Source organism: Balaenoptera ricei, chromosome 7, assembly GCF_028023285.1.
Source record: "Balaenoptera ricei isolate mBalRic1 chromosome 7, mBalRic1.hap2, whole genome shotgun sequence".
NCBI lineage: Eukaryota > Metazoa > Chordata > Mammalia > Artiodactyla > Balaenopteridae > Balaenoptera > Balaenoptera ricei.
This window is the reverse complement of record NC_082645.1, coordinates 23,581,935-23,606,008: the sequence shown is the minus strand read 5'-3', so window position 1 is coordinate 23,606,008 and position 24,074 is coordinate 23,581,935.

Genomic DNA, 24,074 nt, shown 5'->3' with positions numbered 1-24,074 from the left:
ACTCAGCCATGAAATTAACGTCATAAGGCTAGTAGCAGCATGATGAGAGGATTTAGGTACGACGATTCTAAGTGAAATAAGTCACACAGAAAAAGACACTTATCATAAGATATCACTTAGAGAGGGAATGTAAAAACCGCTACACTTGAACTGAATTACAAAACAGAACAGCGTCACACGTTTAGAAGACACACTATGGCTGCTTAACGGGAAAGGTGAGGTGGGTGATGCATAAAACAAGGGTTTCAAATTAGCTCAGATACCGTTCCATAAACCCAATATGTAATAGACAAGACCTACTCCTTGCTCAGTGAACTGGACTCAACACCCCCTGTTCACCGCCCAAGAATATATCTGACTAGTAAGAACCTTAAAACCAATGTATTGATATCCCTCTGTAAGTGAGACAAGTGGGTGTAAAGCGGCATAAACACAGCAGTGAAAAGCAGCTAAACCCCATTATAAAAATCAATTACTTTTAAAAACCCGTGAAACAAAGACAGTGAAAGAGAGAGAAATTCTTACAAAATTCGTTCAGGGGCTGTGATGCCACCTGGATTGACCATCTCTAGACCCACAGCTGATTGAGACATAAGGGTGGACACTCTTGGGGCTGAGAGGTTTGGTGAGGTTGGGTGAGCAAACGCAGACCCTTTAAAGTAATACTGCGTGGTATCCATCCCATGGGTCCAAAATCTCCAGGTTCAAGGGCATCTTCCTACATCGAAAACATGCATGAGAAACCCAGAAGATGGTACACCGTGTGATTGGGAAAGGTTTCTAAAACGCACCTCATTTCTCATCTCCTTGTGCTCGGGTTGGCCATTACAGCCGCTTTACTAGCAATCTCCCTCCTTCGAGAATCAGCACCTTTAACCTCCTGTTCCGTACAGGTTGCAATTTGTCCTGAGGATGAACGGGAAGAGGGGGAACCAGTGAGAGACTAGCTCTAGGTGTTGGGACAGGCACAGGTCACTCTATGTTCCCATCAGGAAGAAGAATTAACCACAGGCTCAGCCTGCCGCCGGGAAGCAGAACAGGGCCTGAAGCAATCCTGCGCTTTTGCGGCCAGCTCCCAAGAACGCGAGTTGAAAAATGGAGCTCAGGGGCCCTGCAATTCACAAACCTGCAGAGTTATAAATGATAACTCTCGTCCACAAATATATTGAGGGAAGGCAACGAAGAGGATTTGAAAGCAAGGCAAAATTGCAGGAAACAGATTTCAGGAGGTAGATTCGAATCGCCTTTAAAGCACAGGAAAAGCGGCAAAACCTCGACCATGATGCCCTTGGCCAAAAAGGGCGTATGCGTTTTTTCCTGAATATATTCAGGAAAAAACGCATACGCCCTTTTTGGCCAACCAAGCAACCTGGAAAGGCAAATCAGCGCTACAAAGAAGTCTCGCTTCCCATCGGTCAAAAGGGCCATGCTGAATAAAGTGTCAAAACCAGAAATGCAGGACAGGCCATGGAGAAACGGGAGCCTTACTACGCTGATGGGCGGGATGTAAATGGCCAACAGCCACTCTGGAGAAGTGTACGGTGTTTCCTGAAACATCTAAAAAACTCAGCATAGAGAGCATAAGGCACTTCCACTCATGGGCGTATAAATTGGGAAAACTAAAAATCAGCAAGACACAGGCACCCCAAAGTTTAGGGCTGCTCTGTTGACAAGAACCTCCACTTCGTTACACCTTCAATATCCCAGGAAAGAGAAAAATGGATAAGGAAGTTGTGGTCCTTATGTACAATGGCATATCACTCAGCCATGAAATTAACGTCATAAGGCTAGTAGCAGCATGATGAGAGGATTTAGGTACGACGATTCTAAGTGAAATAAGTCACACAGAAAAAGACACTTATCATAAGATATCACTTAAAGAGGGAATGTAAAAACCGCTACACTTGAACTGAATTACAAAACAGAACAGCGACACACGTTTAGAAGACACACTATGGCTGCTTAACGGGAAAGGTGAGGTGGGTGATGCATAAAACAAGGGTTTCAAATTAGCTCAGATACCGTTCCATAAACCCAATATGTAATAGACAAGACCTACTCCTTGCTCAGTGAACTGGACTCAACACCCCCTGTTCACCGCCCAAGAATATATCTGACTAGTAAGAATCTTAAAACCAATGTATTGATATCCCTCTGTAAGTGAGTCAAGTGGGTGTAAAGCGGCATAAACACAGCAGTGAAAAGCAGCTAAACCCCATTATAAAAATCAATTACTTTTAAAAACCCGTGAAACAAAGACAGTGAAAGAGAGAGAAATTCTTACAAAATTCGTTCAGGGGCTGTGATGCCACCTGGATTGACCATCTCTAGACCCACAGCTGATTGAGACATAAGGGTGGACACTCTTGGGGCTGAGAGGTTTGGTGAGGTTGGGTGAGCAAACGCACACCCTTTAAAGTAATACTGCGTGGTATCCATCCCATGGGTCCAAAATCTCCAGGTTCAAGGGCATCTTCCTACATCGAAAACATGCATGAGAAACCCAGAAGATGGTACACCGTGTGATCGGGAAAGGTTTCTAAAACGCACCTCATTTCTCATCTCCTTGTGCTCGGGTTGGCCATTACAGCCGCTTTACTAGCAATCTCCCTCCTTCGAGAATCAGCACCTTTAACCTCCTGTTCCGTACAGGTTGCAATTTGTCCTGAGGATGAACGGGAAGAGGGGGAACCAGTGAGAGACTAGCTCTAGGTGTTGGGACAGGCACAGGTCACTCTATTTTCCCATCAGGAAGAAGAATTAACCACAGGCTCAGCCTGCCGCCCGGAAGCAGAACAGGGCCTGAAGCAATCGTGCGCTTTTGCGGCCAGCTCCCAAAAAAGCGAGTTGAAAAATCGAGCTCAGGGGCACTGCAATTCACAAACCTGCAGAGTTATAAATGATAACTCTCGTCCACAAATATATTGAGGGAAGGCAACGAGGAGGATTTGAAAGCAAGGCAGAATTGCAGGAAACAGATTTCAGGAGGTAGATTCGAATCGCCTTTAAAGCACAGGAAAAGCGGCAAAACCTCGACCATGATGCCCTTGGCCAAAAAGGGCGTATGCGTTTTTTCCTGAATATATTCAGGAAAAAACGCATACGCCCTTTTTGGCCAACCAAGCAACCTGGAAAGGCAAATCAGCGCTACAAAGAAGTCTCGCTTCCCATCGGTCAAAAGGGCCATGCTGAATAAAGTGTCAAAACCAGAAATGCAGGACAGGCCATGGAGAAACGGGAGCCTTACTACGCTGATGGGCGGGATGTAAATGGCCAACAGCCACTCTGGAGAAGTGTACGGTGTTTCCTGAAACATCTAAAAAACTCAGCATAGAGAGCATAAGGCACTTCCACTCATGGGCGTATAAATTGGGAAAACTAAAAATCAGCAAGACACAGGCACCCCAAAGTTTAGGGCTGCTCTGTTGACAAGAACCTCCACTTCGTTACACCTTCAATATCCCAGGAAAGAGAAAAATGGATAAGGAAGTTGTGGTCCTTATGTACAATGGCATATCACTCAGCCATGAAATTAAAGTCATAAGGCTAGTAGCAGCATGATGAGAGGATTTAGGTACGACGATTCTAAGTGAAATAAGTCACACAGAAAAAGACACTTATCATAAGATATCACTTAGAGAGGGAATGTAAAAACCGCTACACTTGAACTGAATTACAAAACAGAACAGCGTCACACGTTTAGAAGACACACTATGGCTGCTTAACGGGAAAGGTGAGGTGGGTGATGCATAAAACAAGGGTTTCAAATTAGCTCAGATACCGTTCCATAAACCCAATATGTAATAGACAAGACCTACTCCTTGCTCAGTGAACTGGACTCAACACCCCCTGTTCACCGCCCAAGAATATATCTGACTAGTAAGAATCTTAAAACCAATGTATTGATATCCCTCTGTAAGTGAGACAAGTGGGTGTAAAGCGGCATAAACACAGCAGTGAAAAGCAGCTAAACCCCATTATAAAAATCAATTACTTTTAAAAACCCGTGAAACAAAGACAGTGAAAGAGAGAGAAATTCTTACAAAATTCGTTCAGGGGCTGTGATGCCACCTGGATTGACCATCTCTAGACCCACAGCTGATTGAGACATAAGGGTGGACACTCGTGGGGCTGAGAGGTTTGGTGAGGTTGGGTGAGCAAACGCAGACCCTTTAAAGTAATACTGCGTGGTATCCATCCCATGGGTCCAAAATCTCCAGGTTCAAGGGCATCTTCCTACATCGAAAACATGCATGAGAAACCCAGAAGATGGTACACCGTGTGATTGGGAAAGGTTTCTAAAACGCACCTCATTTCTCATCTCCTTGTGCTCGGGTTGGCCATTACAGCCGCTTTACTAGCAATCTCCCTCCTTCGAGAATCAGCACCTTTAACCTCCTGTTCCGTACAGGTTGCAATTTGTCCTGAGGATGAACGGGAAGAGGGGGAACCAGTGAGAGACTAGCTCTAGGTGTTGGGACAGGCACAGGTCACTCTATGTTCCCATCAGGAAGAAGAATTAACCACAGGCTCAGCCTGCCGCCCGGAAGCAGAACAGGGCCTGAAGCAATCCTGCGCTTTTGCGGCCAGCTCCCAAGAACGCGACTTGAAAAATCGAGCTCAGGGGCCCTGCAATTCACAAACCTGCAGAGTTATAAATGATAACTCTCGTCCACAAATATATTGAGGGAAGGCAACGAAGAGGATTTGAAAGCAAGGCAAAATTGCAGGAAACAGATTTCAGGAGGTAGATTCGAATCGCCTTTAAAGCACAGGAAAAGCGGCAAAACCTCGACCATGATGCCCTTGGCCAAAAAGGGCGTATGCGTTTTTTCCTGAATATATTCAGGAAAAAACGCATACGCCCTTTTTGGCCAACCAAGCAACCTGGAAAGGCAAATCAGCGCTACAAAGAAGTCTCGCTTCCCATCGGTCAAAAGGGCCATGCTGAATAAAGTGTCAAAACCAGAAATGCAGGACAGGCCATGGAGAAACGGGAGCCTTACTACGCTGATGGGCGGGATGTAAATGGCCAACAGCCACTCTGGAGAAGTGTACGGTGTTTCCTGAAACATCTAAAAAACTCAGCATAGAGAGCATAAGGCACTTCCACTCATGGGCGTATAAATTGGGAAAACTAAAAATCAGCAAGACACAGGCACCCCAAAGTTTAGGGCTGCTCTGTTGACAAGAACCTCCACTTCGTTACACCTTCAATATCCCAGGAAAGAGAAAAATGGATAAGGAAGTTGTGGTCCTTATGTACAATGGCATATCACTCAGCCATGAAATTAACGTCATAAGGCTAGTAGCAGCATGATGAGAGGATTTAGGTACGACGATTCTAAGTGAAATAAGTCACACAGAAAAAGACACTTATCATAAGATATCACTTAGAGAGGGAATGTAAAAACCGCTACACTTGAACTGAATTACAAAACAGAACAGCGTCACACGTTTAGAAGACACACTATGGCTGCTTAACGGGAAAGGTGAGGTGGGTGATGCATAAAACAAGGGTTTCAAATTAGCTCAGATACCGTTCCATAAACCCAATATGTAATAGACAAGACCTACTCCTTGCTCAGTGAACTGGACTCAACACCCCCTGTTCACCGCCCAAGAATATATCTGACTAGTAAGAACCTTAAAACCAATGTATTGATATCCCTCTGTAAGTGAGACAAGTGGGTGTAAAGCGGCATAAACACAGCAGTGAAAAGCAGCTAAACCCCATTATAAAAATCAATTACTTTTAAAAACCCGTGAAACAAAGACAGTGAAAGAGAGAGAAATTCTTACAAAATTCGTTCAGGGGCTGTGATGCCACCTGGATTGACCATCTCTAGACCCACAGCTGATTGAGACATAAGGGTGGACACTCTTGGGGCTGAGAGGTTTGGTGAGGTTGGGTGAGCAAACGCAGACCCTTTAAAGTAATACTGCGTGGTATCCATCCCATGGGTCCAAAATCTCCAGGTTCAAGGGCATCTTCCTACATCGAAAACATGCATGAGAAACCCAGAAGATGGTACACCGTGTGATTGGGAAAGGTTTCTAAAACGCACCTCATTTCTCATCTCCTTGTGCTCGGGTTGGCCATTACAGCCGCTTTACTAGCAATCTCCCTCCTTCGAGAATCAGCACCTTTAACCTCCTGTTCCGTACAGGTTGCAATTTGTCCTGAGGATGAACGGGAAGAGGGGGAACCAGTGAGAGACTAGCTCTAGGTGTTGGGACAGGCACAGGTCACTCTATGTTCCCATCAGGAAGAAGAATTAACCACAGGCTCAGCCTGCCGCCCGGAAGCAGAACAGGGCCTGAAGCAATCCTGCGCTTTTGCGGCCAGCTCCCAAAAAAGCGAGTTGAAAAATCGAGCTCAGGGGCACTGCAATTCACAAACCTGCAGAGTTATAAATGATAACTCTCGTCCACAAATATATTGAGGGAAGGCAACGAAGAGGATTTGAAAGCAAGGCAAAATTGCAGGAAACAGATTTCAGGAGGTAGATTCGAATCGCCTTTAAAGCACAGGAAAAGCGGCAAAACCTCGACCATGATGCCCTTGGCCAAAAAGGGCGTATGCGTTTTTTCCTGAATATATTCAGGAAAAAACGCATACGCCCTTTTTGGCCAACCAAGCAACCTGGAAAGGCAAATCAGCGCTACAAAGAAGTCTCGCTTCCCATCGGTCAAAAGGGCCATGCTGAATAAAGTGTCAAAACCAGAAATGCAGGACAGGCCATGGAGAAACGGGAGCCTTACTACGCTGATGGGCGGGATGTAAATGGCCAACAGCCACTCTGGAGAAGTGTACGGTGTTTCCTGAAACATCTAAAAAACTCAGCATAGAGAGCATAAGGCACTTCCACTCATGGGCGTATAAATTGGGAAAACTAAAAATCAGCAAGACACAGGCACCCCAAAGTTTAGGGCTGCTCTGTTGACAAGAACCTCCACTTCGTTACACCTTCAATATCCCAGGAAAGAGAAAAATGGATAAGGAAGTTGTGGTCCTTATGTACAATGGCATATCACTCAGCCATGAAATTAACGTCATAAGGCTAGTAGCAGCATGATGAGAGGATTTAGGTACGACGATTCTAAGTGAAATAAGTCACACAGAAAAAGACACTTATCATAAGATATCACTTAGAGAGGGAATGTAAAAACCGCTACACTTGAACTGAATTACAAAACAGAACAGCGTCACACGTTTAGAAGACACACTATGGCTGCTTAACGGGAAAGGTGAGGTGGGTGATGCATAAAACAAGGGTTTCAAATTAGCTCAGATACCGTTCCATAAACCCAATATGTAATAGACAAGACCTACTCCTTGCTCAGTGAACTGGACTCAACACCCCCTGTTCACTGCCCAAGAATATATCTGACTAGTAAGAACCTTAAAACCAATGTATTGATATCCCTCTGTAAGTGAGACAAGTGGGTGTAAAGCGGCATAAACACAGCAGTGAAAAGCAGCTAAACCCCATTATAAAAATCAATTACTTTTAAAAACCCGTGAAACAAAGACAGTGAAAGAGAGAGAAATTCTTACAAAATTCGTTCAGGGGCTGTGATGCCACCTGGATTGACCATCTCTAGACCCACAGCTGATTGAGACATAAGGGTGGACACTCTTGGGGCTGAGAGGTTTGGTGAGGTTGGGTGAGCAAACGCAGACCCTTTAAAGTAATACTGCGTGGTATCCATCCCATGGGTCCAAAATCTCCAGGTTCAAGGGCATCTTCCTACATCGAAAACATGCATGAGAAACCCAGAAGATGGTACACCGTGTGATTGGGAAAGGTTTCTAAAACGCACCTCATTTCTCATCTCCTTGTGCTCGGGTTGGCCATTACAGCCGCTTTACTAGCAATCTCCCTCCTTCGAGAATCAGCACCTTTAACCTCCTGTTCCGTACAGGTTGCAATTTGTCCTGAGGATGAACGGGAAGAGGGGGAACCAGTGAGAGACTAGCTCTAGGTGTTGGGACAGGCACAGGTCACTCTATGTTCCCATCAGGAAGAAGAATTAACCACAGGCTCAGCCTGCCGCCCGGAAGCAGAACAGGGCCTGAAGCAATCCTGCGCTTTTGCGGCCAGCTCCCAAAAAAGCGAGTTGAAAAATCGAGCTCAGGGGCACTGCAATTCACAAACCTGCAGAGTTATAAATGATAACTCTCGTCCACAAATATATTGAGGGAAGGCAACGAAGAGGATTTGAAAGCAAGGCAAAATTGCAGGAAACAGATTTCAGGAGGTAGATTCGAATCGCCTTTAAAGCACAGGAAAAGCGGCAAAACCTCGACCATGATGCCCTTGGCCAAAAAGGGCGTATGCGTTTTTTCCTGAATATATTCAGGAAAAAACGCATACGCCCTTTTTGGCCAACCAAGCAACCTGGAAAGGCAAATCAGCGCTACAAAGAAGTCTCGCTTCCCATCGGTCAAAAGGGCCATGCTGAATAAAGTGTCAAAACCAGAAATGCAGGACAGGCCATGGAGAAACGGGAGCCTTACTACGCTGATGGGCGGGATGTAAATGGCCAACAGCCACTCTGGAGAAGTGTACGGTGTTTCCTGAAACATCTAAAAAACTCAGCATAGAGAGCATAAGGCACTTCCACTCATGGGCGTATAAATTGGGAAAACTAAAAATCAGCAAGACACAGGCACCCCAAAGTTTAGGGCTGCTCTGTTGACAAGAACCTCCACTTCGTTACACCTTCAATATCCCAGGAAAGAGAAAAATGGATAAGGAAGTTGTGGTCCTTATGTACAATGGCATATCACTCAGCCATGAAATTAACGTCATAAGGCTAGTAGCAGCATGATGAGAGGATTTAGGTACGACGATTCTAAGTGAAATAAGTCACACAGAAAAAGACACTTATCATAAGATATCACTTAGAGAGGGAATGTAAAAACCGCTACACTTGAACTGAATTACAAAACAGAACAGCGTCACACGTTTAGAAGACACACTATGGCTGCTTAACGGGAAAGGTGAGGTGGGTGATGCATAAAACAAGGGTTTCAAATTAGCTCAGATACCGTTCCATAAACCCAATATGTAATAGACAAGACCTACTCCTTGCTCAGTGAACTGGACTCAACACCCCCTGTTCACCGCCCAAGAATATATCTGACTAGTAAGAACCTTAAAACCAATGTATTGATATCCCTCTGTAAGTGAGACAAGTGGGTGTAAAGCGGCATAAACACAGCAGTGAAAAGCAGCTAAACCCCATTATAAAAATCAATTACTTTTAAAAACCCGTGAAACAAAGACAGTGAAAGAGAGAGAAATTCTTACAAAATTCGTTCAGGGGCTGTGATGCCACCTGGATTGACCATCTCTAGACCCACAGCTGATTGAGACATAAGGGTGGACACTCTTGGGGCTGAGAGGTTTGGTGAGGTTGGGTGAGCAAACGCAGACCCTTTAAAGTAATACTGCGTGGTATCCATCCCATGGGTCCAAAATCTCCAGGTTCAAGGGCATCTTCCTACATCGAAAACATGCATGAGAAACCCAGAAGATGGTACACCGTGTGATTGGGAAAGGTTTCTAAAACGCACCTCATTTCTCATCTCCTTGTGCTCGGGTTGGCCATTACAGCCGCTTTACTAGCAATCTCCCTCCTTCGAGAATCAGCACCTTTAACCTCCTGTTCCGTACAGGTTGCAATTTGTCCTGAGGATGAACGGGAAGAGGGGGAACCAGTGAGAGACTAGCTCTAGGTGTTGGGACAGGCACAGGTCACTCTATGTTCCCATCAGGAAGAAGAATTAACCACAGGCTCAGCCTGCCGCCGGGAAGCAGAACAGGGCCTGAAGCAATCCTGCGCTTTTGCGGCCAGCTCCCAAGAACGCGAGTTGAAAAATGGAGCTCAGGGGCCCTGCAATTCACAAACCTGCAGAGTTATAAATGATAACTCTCGTCCACAAATATATTGAGGGAAGGCAACGAAGAGGATTTGAAAGCAAGGCAAAATTGCAGGAAACAGATTTCAGGAGGTAGATTCGAATCGCCTTTAAAGCACAGGAAAAGCGGCAAAACCTCGACCATGATGCCCTTGGCCAAAAAGGGCGTATGCGTTTTTTCCTGAATATATTCAGGAAAAAACGCATACGCCCTTTTTGGCCAACCAAGCAACCTGGAAAGGCAAATCAGCGCTACAAAGAAGTCTCGCTTCCCATCGGTCAAAAGGGCCATGCTGAATAAAGTGTCAAAACCAGAAATGCAGGACAGGCCATGGAGAAACGGGAGCCTTACTACGCTGATGGGCGGGATGTAAATGGCCAACAGCCACTCTGGAGAAGTGTACGGTGTTTCCTGAAACATCTAAAAAACTCAGCATAGAGAGCATAAGGCACTTCCACTCATGGGCGTATAAATTGGGAAAACTAAAAATCAGCAAGACACAGGCACCCCAAAGTTTAGGGCTGCTCTGTTGACAAGAACCTCCACTTCGTTACACCTTCAATATCCCAGGAAAGAGAAAAATGGATAAGGAAGTTGTGGTCCTTATGTACAATGGCATATCACTCAGCCATGAAATTAACGTCATAAGGCTAGTAGCAGCATGATGAGAGGATTTAGGTACGACGATTCTAAGTGAAATAAGTCACACAGAAAAAGACACTTATCATAAGATATCACTTAGAGAGGGAATGTAAAAACCGCTACACTTGAACTGAATTACAAAACAGAACAGCGTCACACGTTTAGAAGACACACTATGGCTGCTTAACGGGAAAGGTGAGGTGGGTGATGCATAAAACAAGGGTTTCAAATTAGCTCAGATACCGTTCCATAAACCCAATATGTAATAGACAAGACCTACTCCTTGCTCAGTGAACTGGACTCAACACCCCCTGTTCACCGCCCAAGAATATATCTGACTAGTAAGAACCTTAAAACCAATGTATTGATATCCCTCTGTAAGTGAGACAAGTGGGTGTAAAGCGGCATAAACACAGCAGTGAAAAGCAGCTAAACCCCATTATAAAAATCAATTACTTTTAAAAACCCGTGAAACAAAGACAGTGAAAGAGAGAGAAATTCTTACAAAATTCGTTCAGGGGCTGTGATGCCACCTGGATTGACCATCTCTAGACCCACAGCTGATTGAGACATAAGGGTGGACACTCTTGGGGCTGAGAGGTTTGGTGAGGTTGGGTGAGCAAACGCAGACCCTTTAAAGTAATACTGCGTGGTATCCATCCCATGGGTCCAAAATCTCCAGGTTCAAGGGCATCTTCCTACATCGAAAACATGCATGAGAAACCCAGAAGATGGTACACCGTGTGATTGGGAAAGGTTTCTAAAACGCACCTCATTTCTCATCTCCTTGTGCTCGGGTTGGCCATTACAGCCGCTTTACTAGCAATCTCCCTCCTTCGAGAATCAGCACCTTTAACCTCCTGTTCCGTACAGGTTGCAATTTGTCCTGAGGATGAACGGGAAGAGGGGGAACCAGTGAGAGACTAGCTCTAGGTGTTGGGACAGGCACAGGTCACTCTATGTTCCCATCAGGAAGAAGAATTAACCACAGGCTCAGCCTGCCGCCGGGAAGCAGAACAGGGCCTGAAGCAATCCTGCGCTTTTGCGGCCAGCTCCCAAGAACGCGAGTTGAAAAATGGAGCTCAGGGGCCCTGCAATTCACAAACCTGCAGAGTTATAAATGATAACTCTCGTCCACAAATATATTGAGGGAAGGCAACGAAGAGGATTTGAAAGCAAGGCAAAATTGCAGGAAACAGATTTCAGGAGGTAGATTCGAATCGCCTTTAAAGCACAGGAAAAGCGGCAAAACCTCGACCATGATGCCCTTGGCCAAAAAGGGCGTATGCGTTTTTTCCTGAATATATTCAGGAAAAAACGCATACGCCCTTTTTGGCCAACCAAGCAACCTGGAAAGGCAAATCAGCGCTACAAAGAAGTCTCGCTTCCCATCGGTCAAAAGGGCCATGCTGAATAAAGTGTCAAAACCAGAAATGCAGGACAGGCCATGGAGAAACGGGAGCCTTACTACGCTGATGGGCGGGATGTAAATGGCCAACAGCCACTCTGGAGAAGTGTACGGTGTTTCCTGAAACATCTAAAAAACTCAGCATAGAGAGCATAAGGCACTTCCACTCATGGGCGTATAAATTGGGAAAACTAAAAATCAGCAAGACACAGGCACCCCAAAGTTTAGGGCTGCTCTGTTGACAAGAACCTCCACTTCGTTACACCTTCAATATCCCAGGAAAGAGAAAAATGGATAAGGAAGTTGTGGTCCTTATGTACAATGGCATATCACTCAGCCATGAAATTAACGTCATAAGGCTAGTAGCAGCATGATGAGAGGATTTAGGTACGACGATTCTAAGTGAAATAAGTCACACAGAAAAAGACACTTATCATAAGATATCACTTAAAGAGGGAATGTAAAAACCGCTACACTTGAACTGAATTACAAAACAGAACAGCGACACACGTTTAGAAGACACACTATGGCTGCTTAACGGGAAAGGTGAGGTGGGTGATGCATAAAACAAGGGTTTCAAATTAGCTCAGATACCGTTCCATAAACCCAATATGTAATAGACAAGACCTACTCCTTGCTCAGTGAACTGGACTCAACACCCCCTGTTCACCGCCCAAGAATATATCTGACTAGTAAGAATCTTAAAACCAATGTATTGATATCCCTCTGTAAGTGAGTCAAGTGGGTGTAAAGCGGCATAAACACAGCAGTGAAAAGCAGCTAAACCCCATTATAAAAATCAATTACTTTTAAAAACCCGTGAAACAAAGACAGTGAAAGAGAGAGAAATTCTTACAAAATTCGTTCAGGGGCTGTGATGCCACCTGGATTGACCATCTCTAGACCCACAGCTGATTGAGACATAAGGGTGGACACTCTTGGGGCTGAGAGGTTTGGTGAGGTTGGGTGAGCAAACGCACACCCTTTAAAGTAATACTGCGTGGTATCCATCCCATGGGTCCAAAATCTCCAGGTTCAAGGGCATCTTCCTACATCGAAAACATGCATGAGAAACCCAGAAGATGGTACACCGTGTGATCGGGAAAGGTTTCTAAAACGCACCTCATTTCTCATCTCCTTGTGCTCGGGTTGGCCATTACAGCCGCTTTACTAGCAATCTCCCTCCTTCGAGAATCAGCACCTTTAACCTCCTGTTCCGTACAGGTTGCAATTTGTCCTGAGGATGAACGGGAAGAGGGGGAACCAGTGAGAGACTAGCTCTAGGTGTTGGGACAGGCACAGGTCACTCTATTTTCCCATCAGGAAGAAGAATTAACCACAGGCTCAGCCTGCCGCCCGGAAGCAGAACAGGGCCTGAAGCAATCGTGCGCTTTTGCGGCCAGCTCCCAAAAAAGCGAGTTGAAAAATAGAGCTCAGGGGCACTGCAATTCACAAACCTGCAGAGTTATAAATGATAACTCTCGTCCACAAATATATTGAGGGAAGGCAACGAGGAGGATTTGAAAGCAAGGCAGAATTGCAGGAAACAGATTTCAGGAGGTAGATTCGAATCGCCTTTAAAGCACAGGAAAAGCGGCAAAACCTCGACCATGATGCCCTTGGCCAAAAAGGGCGTATGCGTTTTTTCCTGAATATATTCAGGAAAAAACGCATACGCCCTTTTTGGCCAACCAAGCAACCTGGAAAGGCAAATCAGCGCTACAAAGAAGTCTCGCTTCCCATCGGTCAAAAGGGCCATGCTGAATAAAGTGTCAAAACCAGAAATGCAGGACAGGCCATGGAGAAACGGGAGCCTTACTACGCTGATGGGCGGGATGTAAATGGCCAACAGCCACTCTGGAGAAGTGTACGGTGTTTCCTGAAACATCTAAAAAACTCAGCATAGAGAGCATAAGGCACTTCCACTCATGGGCGTATAAATTGGGAAAACTAAAAATCAGCAAGACACAGGCACCCCAAAGTTTAGGGCTGCTCTGTTGACAAGAACCTCCACTTCGTTACACCTTCAATATCCCAGGAAAGAGAAAAATGGATAAGGAAGTTGTGGTCCTTATGTACAATGGCATATCACTCAGCCATGAAATTAACGTCATAAGGCTAGTAGCAGCATGATGAGAGGATTTAGGTACGACGATTCTAAGTGAAATAAGTCACACAGAAAAAGACACTTATCATAAGATATCACTTAAAGAGGGAATGTAAAAACCGCTACACTTGAACTGAATTACAAAACAGAACAGCGACACACGTTTAGAAGACACACTATGGCTGCTTAACGGGAAAGGTGAGGTGGGTGATGCATAAAACAAGGGTTTCAAATTAGCTCAGATACCGTTCCATAAACCCAATATGTAATAGACAAGACCTACTCCTTGCTCAGTGAACTGGACTCAACACCCCCTGTTCACCGCCCAAGAATATATCTGACTAGTAAGAATCTTAAAACCAATGTATTGATATCCCTCTGTAAGTGAGTCAAGTGGGTGTAAAGCGGCATAAACACAGCAGTGAAAAGCAGCTAAACCCCATTATAAAAATCAATTACTTTTAAAAACCCGTGAAACAAAGACAGTGAAAGAGAGAGAAATTCTTACAAAATTCGTTCAGGGGCTGTGATGCCACCTGGATTGACCATCTCTAGACCCACAGCTGATTGAGACATAAGGGTGGACACTCTTGGGGCTGAGAGGTTTGGTGAGGTTGGGTGAGCAAACGCACACCCTTTAAAGTAATACTGCGTGGTATCCATCCCATGGGTCCAAAATCTCCAGGTTCAAGGGCATCTTCCTACATCGAAAACATGCATGAGAAACCCAGAAGATGGTACACCGTGTGATCGGGAAAGGTTTCTAAAACGCACCTCATTTCTCATCTCCTTGTGCTCGGGTTGGCCATTACAGCCGCTTTACTAGCAATCTCCCTCCTTCGAGAATCAGCACCTTTAACCTCCTGTTCCGTACAGGTTGCAATTTGTCCTGAGGATGAACGGGAAGAGGGGGAACCAGTGAGAGACTAGCTCTAGGTGTTGGGACAGGCACAGGTCACTCTATGTTCCCATCAGGAAGAAGAATTAACCACAGGCTCAGCCTGCCGCCCGGAAGCAGAACAGGGCCTGAAGCAATCGTGCGCTTTTGCGGCCAGCTCCCAAAAAAGCGAGTTGAAAAATCGAGCTCAGGGGCACTGCAATTCACAAACCTGCAGAGTTATAAATGATAACTCTCGTCCACAAATATATTGAGGGAAGGCAACGAGGAGGATTTGAAAGCAAGGCAGAATTGCAGGAAACAGATTTCAGGAGGTAGATTCGAATCGCCTTTAAAGCACAGGAAAAGCGGCAAAACCTCGACCATGATGCCCTTGGCCAAAAAGGGCGTATGCGTTTTTTCCTGAATATATTCAGGAAAAAACTCATACGCCCTTTTTGGCCAACCAAGCAACCTGGAAAGGCAAATCAGCGCTACAAAGAAGTCTCGCTTCCCATCGGTCAAAAGGGCCATGCTGAATAAAGTGTCAAAACCAGAAATGCAGGACAGGCCATGGAGAAACGAGAGCCTTACTACGCTGATGGGCGGGATGTAAATGGCCAACAGCCACTCTGGAGAAGTGTACGGTGTTTCCTGAAACATCTAAAAAACTCAGCATAGAGAGCATAAGGCACTTCCACTCATGGGCGTATAAATTGGGAAAACTAAAAATCAGCAAGACACAGGCACCCCAAAGTTTAGGGCTGCTCTGTTGACAAGAACCTCCACTTCGTTACACCTTCAATATCCCAGGAAAGAGAAAAATGGATAAGGAAGTTGTGGTCCTTATGTACAATGGCATATCACTCAGCCATGAAATTAACGTCATAAGGCTAGTAGCAGCATGATGAGAGGATTTAGGTACGACGATTCTAAGTGAAATAAGTCACACAGAAAAAGACACTTATCATAAGATATCACTTAGAGAGGGAATGTAAAAACCGCTACACTTGAACTGAATTACAAAACAGAACAGCGTCACACGTTTAGAAGACACACTATGGCTGCTTAACGGGAAAGGTGAGGTGGGTGATGCATAAAACAAGGGTTTCAAATTAGCTCAGATACCGTTCCATAAACCCAATATGTAATAGACAAGACCTACTCCTTGCTCAGTGAACTGGACTCAACACCCCCTGTTCACCGCCCAAGAATATATCTGACTAGTAAGAATCTTAAAACCAATGTATTGATATCCCTCTGTAAGTGAGACAAGTGGGTGTAAAGCGGCATAAACACAGCAGTGAAAAGCAGCTAAACCCCATTATAAAAATCAATTATTTTAAAAACCCGTGAAACAAAGACAGTGAAAGAGAGAGAAATTCTTACAAAATTCGTTCAGGGGCTGTGATGCCACCTGGATTGACCATCTCTAGACCCACAGCTGATTGAGACATAAGGGTGGACACTCTTGGGGCTGAGAGGTTTGGTGAGGTTGGGTGAGCAAACGCAGACCCTTTAAAGTAATACTGCGTGGTATCCATCCCATGGGTCCAAAATCTCCAGGTTCAAGGGCATCTTCCTACATCGAAAACATGCATGAGAAACCCAGAAGATGGTACACCGTGTGATTGGGAAAGGTTTCTAAAACGCACCTCATTTCTCATCTCCTTGTGCTCGGGTTGGCCATTACAGCCGCTTTACTAGCAATCTCCCTCCTTCGAGAATCAGCACCTTTAACCTCCTGTTCCGTACAGGTTGCAATTTGTCCTGAGGATGAACGGGAAGAGGGGGAACCAGTGAGAGACTAGCTCTAGGTGTTGGGACAGGCACAGGTCACTCTATGTTCCCATCAGGAAGAAGAATTAACCACAGGCTCAGCCTGCCGCCCGGAAGCAGAACAGGGCCTGAAGCAATCCTGCGCTTTTGCGGCCAGCTCCCAAAAAAGCGAGTTGAAAAATCGAGCTCAGGGGCACTGCAATTCACAAACCTGCAGAGTTATAAATGATAACTCTCGTCCACAAATATATTGAGGGAAGGCAACGAAGAGGATTTGAAAGCAAGGCAAAATTGCAGGAAACAGATTTCAGGAGGTAGATTCGAATCGCCTTTAAAGCACAGGAAAAGCGGCAAAACCTCGACCATGATGCCCTTGGCCAAAAAGGGCGTATGCGTTTTTTCCTGAATATATTCAGGAAAAAACGCATACGCCCTTTTTGGCCAACCAAGCAACCTGGAAAGGCAAATCAGCGCTACAAAGAAGTCTCGCTTCCCATCGGTCAAAAGGGCCATGCTGAATAAAGTGTCAAAACCAGAAATGCAGGACAGGCCATGGAGAAACGGGAGCCTTACTACGCTGATGGGCGGGATGTAAATGGCCAACAGCCACTCTGGAGAAGTGTACGGTGTTTCCTGAAACATCTAAAAAACTCAGCATAGAGAGCATAAGGCACTTCCACTCATGGGCGTATAAATTGGGAAAACTAAAAATCAGCAAGACACAGGCACCCCAAAGTTTAGGGCTGCTCTGTTGACAAGAACCTCCACTTCGTTACACCTTCAATATCCCAGGAAAGAGAAAAATGGATAAGGAAGTTGTGGTCCTTATGTACAATGGCATATCACTCAGCCATGAAATTAACGTCATAAGGCTAGTAGCAGCATGATGAGAGGATTTAGGTACGACGATTCTAAGTGAAATAAGTCACACAGAAAAAGACACTTATCATAAGATATCACTTAGAGAGGGAATGTAAAAACCGCTACACTTGAACTGAATTACAAAACAGAACAGCGACACACGTTTAGAAGACACACTATGGCTGCTTAACGGGAAAGGTGAGGTGGGTGATGCATAAAACAAGGGTTTCAAATTAGCTCAGATACCGTTCCATAAACCCAATATGTAATAGACAAGACCTACTCCTTGCTCAGTGAACTGGACTCAACACCCCCTGTTCACCGCCCAAGAATATATCTGACTAGTAAGAATCTTAAAACCAATGTATTGATATCCCTCTGTAAGTGAGTCAAGTGGGTGTAAAGCGGCATAAACACAGCAGTGAAAAGCAGCTAAACCCCATTATAAAAATCAATTACTTTTAAAAACCCGTGAAACAAAGACAGTGAAAGAGAGAGAAATTCTTACAAAATTCGTTCAGGGGCTGTGATGCCACCTGGATTGACCATCTCTAGACCCACAGCTGATTGAGACATAAGGGTGGACACTCTTGGGGCTGAGAGGTTTGGTGAGGTTGGGTGAGCAAACGCACACCCTTTAAAGTAATACTGCGTGGTATCCATCCCATGGGTCCAAAATCTCCAGGTTCAAGGGCATCTTCCTACATCGAAAACATGCATGAGAAACCCAGAAGATGGTACACCATGTGATCGGGAAAGGTTTCTAAAACGCACCTCATTTCTCATCTCCTTGTGCTCGGGTTGGCCATTACAGCCGCTTTACTAGCAATCTCCCTCCTTCGAGAATCAGCACCTTTAACCTCCTGTTCCGTACAGGTTGCAATTTGTCCTGAGGATGAACGGGAAGAGGGGGAACCAGTGAGAGACTAGCTCTAGGTGTTGGGACAGGCACAGGTCACTCTATTTTCCCATCAGGAAGAAGAATTAACCACAGGCTCAGCCTGCCGCCCGGAAGCAGAACAGGGCCTGAAGCAATCGTGCGCTTTTGCGGCCAGCTCCCAAAAAAGCGAGTTGAAAAATCGAGCTCAGGGGCACTGCAATTCACAAACCTGCAGAGTTATAAATGATAACTCTCGTCCACAAATATATTGAGGGAAGGCAACGAGGAGGATTTGAAAGCAAGGCAGAATTGCAGGAAACAGATTTCAGGAGGTAGAGTCGAATCGCCTTTAAAGCACAGGAAAAGCGGCAAAACCTCGACCATGATGCCCTTGGCCAAAAAGGGCGTATGCGTTTTTTCCTGAATATATTCAGGAAAAAACGCATACGCCCTTTTTGGCCAAACAAGCAACCTGGAAAGGCAAATCAGCGCTACAAAGAAGTCTCGCTTCCCATCGGTCAAAAGGGCCATGCTGAATAAAGTGTCAAAACCAGAAATGCAGGACAGGCCATGGAGAAACGGGAGCCTTACTACGCTGATGGGCGGGATGTAAATGGCCAACGGCCACTCTGGAGAAGTGTACGGTGTTTCCTGAAACATCTAAAAAACTCAGCATAGAGAGCATAAGGCACTTCCACTCATGGGCGTATAAATTGGGAAAACTAAAAATCAGCAAGACACAGGCACCCCAAAGTTTAGGGCTGCTCTGTTGACAAGAACCTCCACTTCGTTACACCTTCAATATCCCAGGAAAGAGAAAAATGGATAAGGAAGTTGTGGTCCTTATGTACAATGGCATATCACTCAGCCATGAAATTAACGTCATAAGGCTAGTAGCAGCATGATGAGAGGATTTAGGTACGACGATTCTAAGTGAAATAAGTCACACAGAAAAAGACACTTATCATAAGATATCACTTAGAGAGGGAATGTAAAAACCGCTACACTTGAACTGAATTACAAAACAGAACAGCGTCACACGTTTAGAAGACACACTATGGCTGCTTAACGGGAAAGGTGAGGTGGGTGATGCATAAAACAAGGGTTTCAAATTAGCTCAGATACCGTTCCATAAACCCAATATGTAATAGACAAGACCTACTCCTTGCTCAGTGAACTGGACTCAACACCCCCTGTTCACCGCCCAAGAATATATCTGACTAGTAAGAACCCTAAAACCAATGTATTGATATCCCTCTGTAAGTGAGACAAGTGGGTGTAAAGCGGCATAAACACAGCAGTGAAAAGCAGCTAAACCCCATTATAAAAATCAATTACTTTTAAAAACCCGTGAAACAAAGACAGTGAAAGAGAGAGAAATTCTTACAAAATTCGTTCAGGGGCTGTGATGCCACCTGGATTGACCATCTCTAGACCCACAGCTGATTGAGACATAAGGGTGGACACTCTTGGGGCTGAGAGGTTTGGTGAGGTTGGGTGAGCAAACGCAGACCCTTTAAAGTAATACTGCGTGGTATCCATCCCATGGGTCCAAAATCTCCAGGTTCAAGGGCATCTTCCTACATCGAAAACATGCATGAGAAACCCAGAAGATGGTACACCGTGTGATTGGGAAAGGTTTCTAAAACGCACCTCATTTCTCATCTCCTTGTGCTCGGGTTGGCCATTACAGCCGCTTTACTAGCAATCTCCCTCCTTCGAGAATCAGCACCTTTAACCTCCTGTTCCGTACAGGTTGCAATTTGTCCTGAGGATGAACGGGAAGAGGGGGAACCAGTGAGAGACTAGCTCTAGGTGTTGGGACAGGCACAGGTCACTCTATGTTCCCATCAGGAAGAAGAATTAACCACAGGCTCAGCCTGCCGCCGGGAAGCAGAACAGGGCCTGAAGCAATCCTGCGCTTTTGCGGCCAGCTCCCAAAAAAGCGAGTTGAAAAATCGAGCTCAGGGGCACTGCAATTCACAAACCTGCAGAGTTATAAATGATAACTCTCGTCCACAAATATATTGAGGGAAGGCAACGAAGAGGATTTGAAAGCAAGGCAAAATTGCAGGAAACAGATTTCAGGAGGTAGATTCGAATCGCCTTTAAAGCACAGGAAAAGCGGCAAAACCTCGACCATGATGCCCTTGGCCAAAAAGGGCGTATGCGTTTTTTCCTGAATATATTCAGGAAAAAACGCATACGCCCTTTTTGGCCAACCAAGCAACCTGGAAAGGCAAATCAGCGCTACAAAGAAGTCTCGCTTCCCATCGGTCAAAAGGGCCATGCTGAATAAAGTGTCAAAACCAGAAATGCAGGACAGGCCATGGAGAAACGGGAGCCTTACTACGCTGATGGGCGGGATGTAAATGGCCAACAGCCACTCTGGAGAAGTGTACGGTGTTTCCTGAAACATCTAAAAAACTCAGCATAGAGAGCATAAGGCACTTCCACTCATGGGCGTATAAATTGGGAAAACTAAAAATCAGCAAGACACAGGCACCCCAAAGTTTAGGGCTGCTCTGTTGACAAGAACCTCCACTTCGTTACACCTTCAATATCCCAGGAAAGAGAAAAATGGATAAGGAAGTTGTGGTCCTTATGTACAATGGCATATCACTCAGCCATGAAATTAACGTCATAAGGCTAGTAGCAGCATGATGAGAGGATTTAGGTACGACGATTCTAAGTGAAATAAGTCACACAGAAAAAGACACTTATCATAAGATATCACTTAGAGAGGGAATGTAAAAACCGCTACACTTGAACTGAATTACAAAACAGAACAGCGACACACGTTTAGAAGACACACTATGGCTGCTTAACGGGAAAGGTGAGGTGGGTGATGCATAAAACAAGGGTTTCAAATTAGCTCAGATACCGTTCCATAAACCCAATATGTAATAGACAAGACCTACTCCTTGCTCAGTGAACTGGACTCAACACCCCCTGTTCACCGCCCAAGAATATATCTGACTAGTAAGAATCTTAAAACCAATGTATTGATATCCCTCTGTAAGTGAGTCAAGTGGGTGTAAAGCGGCATAAACACAGCAGTGAAAAGCAGCTAAACCCCATTATAAAAATCAATTACTTTTAAAAACCCGTGAAACAAAGACAGTGAAAGAGAGAGAAATTCTTACAAAATTCGTTCAGGGGCTGTGATGCCACCTGGATTGACCATCTCTAGACCCACAGCTGATTGAGACATAAGGGTGGACACTCTTGGGGCTGAGAGGTTTGGTGAGGTTGGGTGAGCAAACGCACACCCTTTAAAGTAATACTGCGTGGTATCCATCCCATGGGTCCAAAATCTCCAGGTTCAAGGGCATCTTCCTACATCGAAAACATGCATGAGAAACCCAGAAGATGGTACACCGTGTGATCGGGAAAGGTTTCTAAAACGCACCTCATTTCTCATCTCCTTGTGCTCGGGTTGGCCATTACAGCCGCTTTACTAGCAATCTCCCTCCTTCGAGAATCAGCACCTTTAACCTCCTGTTCCGTACAGGTTGCAATTTGTCCTGAGGATGAACGGGAAGAGGGGGAACCAGTGAGAGACTAGCTCTAGGTGTTGGGACAGGCACAGGTCACTCTATTTTCCCATCAGGAAGAAGAATTAACCACAGGCTCAGCCTGCCGCCCGGAAGCAGAACAGGGCCTGAAGCAATCGTGCGCTTTTGCGGCCAGCTCCCAAAAAAGCGAGTTGAAAAATCGAGCTCAGGGGCACTGCAATTCACAAACCTGCAGAGTTATAAATGATAACTCTCGTCCACAAATATATTGAGGGAAGGCAACGAGGAGGATTTGAAAGCAAGGCAGAATTGCAGGAAACAGATTTCAGGAGGTAGAGTCGAATCGCCTTTAAAGCACAGGAAAAGCGGCAAAACCTCGACCATGATGCCCTTGGCCAAAAAGGGCGTATGCGTTTTTTCCTGAATATATTCAGGAAAAAACGCATACGCCCTTTTTGGCCAAACAAGCAACCTGGAAAGGCAAATCAGCGCTACAAAGAAGTCTCGCTTCCCATCGGTCAAAAGGGCCATGCTGAATAAAGTGTCAAAACCAGAAATGCAGGACAGGCCATGGAGAAACGGGAGCCTTACTACGCTGATGGGCGGGATGTAAATGGCCAACGGCCACTCTGGAGAAGTGTACGGTGTTTCCTGAAACATCTAAAAAACTCAGCATAGAGAGCATAAGGCACTTCCACTCATGGGCGTATAAATTGGGAAAACTAAAAATCAGCAAGACACAGGCACCCCAAAGTTTAGGGCTGCTCTGTTGACAAGAACCTCCACTTCGTTACACCTTCAATATCCCAGGAAAGAGAAAAATGGATAAGGAAGTTGTGGTCCTTATGTACAATGGCATATCACTCAGCCATGAAATTAACGTCATAAGGCTAGTAGCAGCATGATGAGAGGATTTAGGTACGACGATTCTAAGTGAAATAAGTCACACAGAAAAAGACACTTATCATAAGATATCACTTAGAGAGGGAATGTAAAAACCGCTACACTTGAACTGAATTACAAAACAGAACAGCGTCACACGTTTAGAAGACACACTATGGCTGCTTAACGGGAAAGGTGAGGTGGGTGATGCATAAAACAAGGGTTTCAAATTAGCTCAGATACCGTTCCATAAACCCAATATGTAATAGACAAGACCTACTCCTTGCTCAGTGAACTGGACTCAACACCCCCTGTTCACCGCCCAAGAATATATCTGACTAGTAAGAACCCTAAAACCAATGTATTGATATCCCTCTGTAAGTGAGACAAGTGGGTGTAAAGCGGCATAAACACAGCAGTGAAAAGCAGCTAAACCCCATTATAAAAATCAATTACTTTTAAAAACCCGTGAAACAAAGACAGTGAAAGAGAGAGAAATTCTTACAAAATTCGTTCAGGGGCTGTGATGCCACCTGGATTGACCATCTCTAGACCCACAGCTGATTGAGACATAAGGGTGGACACTCTTGGGGCTGAGAGGTTTGGTGAGGTTGGGTGAGCAAACGCAGACCCTTTAAAGTAATACTGCGTGGTATCCATCCCATGGGTCCAAAATCTCCAGGTTCAAGGGCATCTTCCTACATCGAAAACATGCATGAGAAACCCAGAAGATGGTACACCGTGTGATTGGGAAAGGTTTCTAAAACGCACCTCATTTCTCATCTCCTTGTGCTCGGGTTGGCCATTACAGCCGCTTTACTAGCAATCTCCCTCCTTCGAGAATCAGCACCTTTAACCTCCTGTTCCGTACAGGTTGCAATTTGTCCTGAGGATGAACGGGAAGAGGGGGAACCAGTGAGAGACTAGCTCTAGGTGTTGGGACAGGCACAGGTCACTCTATGTTCCCATCAGGAAGAAGAATTAACCACAGGCTCAGCCTGCCGCCGGGAAGCAGAACAGGGCCTGAAGCAATCCTGCGCTTTTGCGGCCAGCTCCCAAAAAAGCGAGTTGAAAAATCGAGCTCAGGGGCACTGCAATTCACAAACCTGCAGAGTTATAAATGATAACTCTCGTCCACAAATATATTGAGGGAAGGCAACGAAGAGGATTTGAAAGCAAGGCAAAATT